Below are 6052 nucleotides of genomic sequence, written 5' to 3' on the forward strand. Positions count from 1 at the left end.
GGGATCCTTGGTCCAGCGATCTTACAGCTTTGTGATCGTATCAGAAAAATACGTTCTGTCAAACTCTGCAAAGTACTCGTTGACTGTCACTATCATTTCTTCATTTCATGAAAATCTCTTCCCAGCAAGGCAAAGTTTCAACTTACGAAGCAGGAGAAGTTCACTTGAGGCTAAGTCTGAATAGGATGGATGAGGAACCCATTCATAGTTCAGTTAGTACACTTCGCCACTTTTATCGCGGATTTGTGGATTCGTAGTTCATCCTGGTGAAAGAGTACTTTTGGCTGCTAACCTTGGTCTTTCTTCACCCAAAAAAAAGTTTCAAACGCTCCAACAATAAAGCATAAAAGGGCCCAGATGAGTGTTACCATTGGGAATCCCCCCCCCCCCCCCCAAAAAAAAACCGTGGCCATCATTTTACTAGCTGACAAAATGATTTTTGCCTTCTCCAGTACACTTCCACCAGCCTTTGTCCATTGTTGTGACTGACGATTTGACTCTGATACGTAATGATGGATCCAGGTTTCATCAACTGTCACAAATCGGCGAAACAGTTATTGCGGCTTGCGATTAAACATGGCCAGACGTTGTGTTGAAATGCCGTGCGGGATGCGCTTTTGGTAACATGTGAGCAATCGTGGAATGCAACTCGCACACAGCTTCTTCATAGCCAATTCCCCAAGCAGGATATTTTGCATTCACTCAGTTGCGGTGCCTACAGTCTCATCAGTCACACAATTTTTTATTCGGCGCCCTTGCATTACCGTATCATGGATTTTGCTAATGGTTTCCTTTACGGTGACGCTAATGGGACGGCCGGAGCACGCTTTGTCTTCGGCGATCGTGCGTCCACGTTTCAATTCATTAATTTAAAAGTAAATAGTCTTCAATGATGGTGGAGAGTCCGTATGAGCTTTATCCAATTCTGTTTTGATTTGCGTGGCGGTCCAGCCCATCAAATGAAAATGTTTAATAACAGTACAGGACTCGGTATTTTCCATTTTCAGATGCAGTAGAAACCCAAAAAATGGTTCAACTCGCTCTGAGCACTATGCGACTTAACATCTGTGGTCATCAGTCGCCTAGAACTTAGAACTAATTAAACCTAACTAACCTAAGGACATCACACACATCCATGCCCGAGGCAGGATTCGAACCTGCGACCGTAGCAGTCGCACGGTTCCGGACTTAGCGCCTAGAACCGCGAGACCACTGCGGCCGGCAGTAGAAACCCAGTCCAATTCAGAACAATGAACTGTATGCGGTATACTTGTAAAATCCTTTATAAGTTTCTTGAAATAATCAAGCTTACCAACCACAAAGGCGCAACAAAAATATTCCATTGTTTCATGGAAATATACCAGACATATGAAACCACACTTTTGCGTATCGTCTTGGGAACGTACAGGAACGGAGAGAACGAAAATGAATGTGACTTTTACTGTTGAAAGATGACGTCCAACGAACGAGCAGTACATGTCAATATGTCCACTGAAGTAACCCGAACAAATTGGTAGGGTAGTTAGTTTTCTGTGTTCAGATTGCCTGACAGTAATTCACATAACGAATTAATATCTAATGAAGATGAACTAGCCATCATTGCTTGAAGTTTTATGGTTGCCGAAAATAAATTGAATGAGTCAGTTTTAAAATGAGTTGTCTAGAAAAACATTCTGCCAGCTGAAATACATCCTCTATAGGCGAATTTCACAATTTTGAAAGATTTTGAAGAAGTTCACAAAACTATTATGTTGAATTTCACATGTCGGTCAACAGACTTTCAATCACATGCACGTATTGCGAGAGATCATATTTGATTTCGAAGGAGAGCTGGACATAGAGGCAGAATTTTAGTACAAAAATTACAAGCAAGTCATCACAGAAGGTGAGATTTTAGCAGATGTGTGTTCATGCGTATAATGTTAATCCACGAAACAAAATTCAGTGTCAGTTTGATTTTATTCAAGCAGATACAGCTATTAAAACTCTGTTAGCTTGTTGGAGATGATTCACATATTTACATAAAATGTAACTGCCTACTTTTTACAATGGATGATACTCTAAAAATTAGTGAAGATGAATGAATGTGTATCAAATGCAGATGTTTCCGGTGAGTGACAGTTAAGATTAGAATTGACGTGTGCTGCAATACAAAGTAAAATGTGATTTAAACGTGTATGTACAAAATGTTGTTTTTGGCTGATTTACTGTGTGCGAAAATCCTAAAAAAGCAAAATTTTTATCCAAAGAATGTTTTGTTTCCATTCGACCTCTGTAATGAATGTTGACCTCTCATTCAAGTAACCATTACCGAAAGATATGAGATTTAATTATGAGGTAGTAAAGTATTTATCATAAGCGTTAGCGGGTTATATATAGCTGAAAGACGAAACTCAACGGCGAGACAATACAGTATTTGACATAAACATTTTTAGTGTGGCGTAAAAACAGATGAAATGGACAGCCAACGTTACACTGTGTGTGTGTGTGTGTGTGTGTGTGTGTGTGTGTGTGTGTGTGTGTGTGTGTGTGTGCGTGTGCGTGAAGTTACACAGTTCAGGTGAGGCTTACATAATTTTTTGGGGAATTCTGTATTATTGGCAACATCTTTCTTCAACATGATACCACTCCAAGTGAAGGTAACGTTATTTGAATGGAAATACAATATTACTGACCTTTTTTAACATCGTGCCATTTTAATCAATACTGGGTGAAGTTAACATTAAAAAAATGCTAAGTGTTCGGATTGAACACGTTAGTAATTTTTCGAATTTTCCAACAATGTGACGTCGTATAAAATGTGACGTGGCTAGTGACATGGTGATTACGATGTTATTGACAAGGGGTGATATCATAGATGGAACCAACTGCAGGTAGTGGCTCATGTTGGTACTAATAAAGATGATGTGTGTCGCTTTGAATCGGAAGAGATTATTCCTGGTTTCCGGTAGCTGTCTGACTAACAAAGTCTTGCTTGAGATGTGAAGGCAGAGCTCACCATCTACAGCTTCGTCCACAGGACCGATTGTAGACATTTGGCGCAGGGTTGAGTGGATGATCGAAATTACAGGCTCAGACAGATCTGCAACCACGTAGGCTGCAGATTTTTCGACTTGGGCCATAGGCTGGTAGGATATCGGGTCTTGCTTAATAGGTCAGGTCTCCACTATACACAAGAGGCGGCTACGTTAGCAGCGGAGGCTGTGTGAAGTGGACTGGGTAGGTTCTTTTTAGGTTAGAGGGACTCAGGAAAGTACGGGAAGGGCTTCAGTCTTAAAGGCTGCGGAACGATCGCAGGGCAGGGTAGACATAGCAACGGTCAGTATAGTAGTTCTAAATTGTCATAGCGAAAGAAGCAGAGCTCCAGGCGCTAATAGAAAACACTAAAGCACAAATCGTTATAGGTACCGAAAGCTGGAGACAAACTGAAATTTTTAAAAAGGACCTGATGGTGTTCAGAAACGATAGATTAAATACAGTTGGCGGTCGCATGTTTGTTGCTATTAGTAATCTGTCTTGTAGCGAAATTGAAGTAGATAGTTCCTGTGAGTTACTAAGGGTAGAGGTTATAGTTGACAACCGGAATAAGTATCTTTTAATAATTTGCAATGATGATTCTGAGTCTGGAAGTTCTTCGTCGAGCTGCACTATTAGCAGCATCGTTGACATTTCTACTCAAAGAAAAGCCCTTAGTAGTAAATGATGCAGCGATAATAATTTTTTTCCATAACGGATTCTTTTTGTTATTGTACTGCATGTCTGTACTATACATGAGTGACAAGAGTGACTACACGAACCATTCATTATTCTGTGCTTAGAACTTATTCCACTTTCCCACACTTTCCCAGTTGCCGATGCTTCAGATTCCATTTTGACGAGTTAAAAATTTATTTCAGTGGCGTAAGTCCTGCAAAACCGTACAATATCGTATACTCCGCTTTTTCGCGGCGTGATTATCGCTTCTATCGACTTTCCATACCACTTTCTGCCAAGTTCATCTTAAATACACTTTTTGAGTTACACGTGTAAAGGAGTTATCAGCAGTTATAGTCCACTGGTGAACAATCAGCTGAAGTATCAGTAAAGAAATGAAAAAAAAAGATAAATTTTGAAAGAGAAGTAAAGTTCAAGAAGAATGAAAACCGTTTAGACTAGCGTGGAGAGCTACATCAAAACAGTCTCCGGGCTGAAGACCACAACAGCAGCAACAACAACTCTAGTGGCTTGCCGGGAAACGTCGAGAACGAGGTCTGACACTAAAGCTGTCGTCACACGGGACGAGCTAGCTAGCGCTGACGTGGCACTCTGCGAGTTATGTGATGTCACTTTCTGCTATTTTACGTTGATGAGCCATTTCAGCATGTGAAACACAAAGTACGTTCTGCGATATTTCAGCGACGAGTTACGTAAATTAGGACCAATAGGAAGCAAGAACGTTCCCTACGTCACAAGGAGAATTCCAGAAGCCGTATTGTATTTGTTGTATTGGGTAGAAGCCTCTATTCGGTTGGTTATATGCTAGGCCTTGCACTCAGTGAATGTATGCTGTTTCCAAGAACCAGCTCATTCAGTATCTCGAGGAATAATCGTCATTGGTACGATTTGTTGTAATAAAATGGCGGGAAAGGTTATATTTGTGGTTAAAAAGTCTTTGTATTTAGTTATTTTCACGTAATAACTCGTGTTTAATGAAAGTGAACCGTTTTAAGCTAACAAAACATTTAAGAGCCATGAAAAAGTGTCGTTCTTGTTAGTATTTGTTATAATTAAATGTCACTTAAAACATTTCGGCGATTAAAGCCTTTAGTAGACCGTAACATAAAGAAAGATGGCTGTCTGCAGAGCTTCAGTGTAGCATAGTTAGTAGGTGTACAATGTTACGGAACACAGGCATGACCCATGGAGGTATTGCACCCTGCTGTGTCCAAATCTTTTTCCATCTTCATGTGTTGTAAAAGGCTTTGGAACTGCCTTATGAAATTAATAGAAATAATTTCTGCAATACTTGATGTTATGTAAACATAAGTGAGCTCTCTGTCAGGAGTGAGCTTGATCGATATGGTGAAATTTTATAACCTGATGTCCTTCTGACTGGACCCTTATCCCTCCGTCTCATTACATGTTCACGGATATCGAAGTTTTGATTTATGTGTAACAGAGACAGGACAACGTGACTAGCCTGTGGACAATGGAGGAAACGTGCGTTTTAATAGAGCTAACGGTGAAATTTTACACGTGCCCATTTTCATTAACAACCTATATGATCTGCGAGCCAAATAAAGCCAACAACTGCCTCTTGAGAGCGCTGTACGCGCAAAATCACGTTAGCCAACTTGTCCCGTGTGCTGGCGGCGCTGTGTTTCGTGATGCTGGATATTCCGTCTGCGTGCACGCCAACTTTAGCTGTCTCGTTCCGTGTGACGACGACTTACGGAAACAAGACTGCGAATTCGTGTGGCAATCTTATATGTTCAGTTCATAGTAGTAGCCATCAAAGTAGGGTCATTTGAGTCCACATATGTCTCCATTCGTTTCTTCCACTGTTCGAGACATTCTTCCATGTCGTTTTCCATTTCCTTTCAGATTCATCGTTTTTGTCTTCCTGCAAAGTACGAGAACATGTCTAGAGGTGAACTGTTCACATACTGAAACTTCCTGGCAGATTAAAACTGTGTGCCCGACCGAGACTCGAACTCGGGACCTTTGCCTTTCGCGGGCAACTGCTCTACCAACTGAGCTACCGAAGCACGACTCACGTTCGGTACTCACAGCTTTACTTCTGCCAGTATCCGTCTCCTACCTTCCAAACTTTACAGAAGCTCTTCTGCGAACCTTGCCGAACTATACACATACTGCTAGTAGGCTGATTAATTTGACGAAACGTGAGCAGGGACACAGCTCAAGGTGGAAAGGTACACTAAGAAGTCTCAACTATTAGTAATATTGTTTGAGTTTTATTGATTTTATCACTTTAAGTGTAATAACCTTCTACCTTGCAGGTATATCAGGATTCTTTTCACTATACGGCTACACCGCAACATGTGCCATAAAC

General features: G+C 40.9%; 1 non-coding gene across 1 annotated transcript; it reads right to left on the reverse strand.

Moving 5' to 3' along the window:
- Positions 1 to 5673: 5673 nt before the first annotated feature.
- Trnas-cga (transfer RNA serine (anticodon CGA)) lies at positions 5674 to 5748 on the reverse strand. Its single transcript has one exon. It is a non-coding gene; the product is annotated as a tRNA-Ser (tRNA).
- Between the last annotated feature and the right edge of the window lie 304 nt (positions 5749 to 6052).

Source organism: Schistocerca gregaria, chromosome X (assembly GCF_023897955.1).
Source record: "Schistocerca gregaria isolate iqSchGreg1 chromosome X, iqSchGreg1.2, whole genome shotgun sequence".
NCBI lineage: Eukaryota > Metazoa > Arthropoda > Insecta > Orthoptera > Acrididae > Schistocerca > Schistocerca gregaria.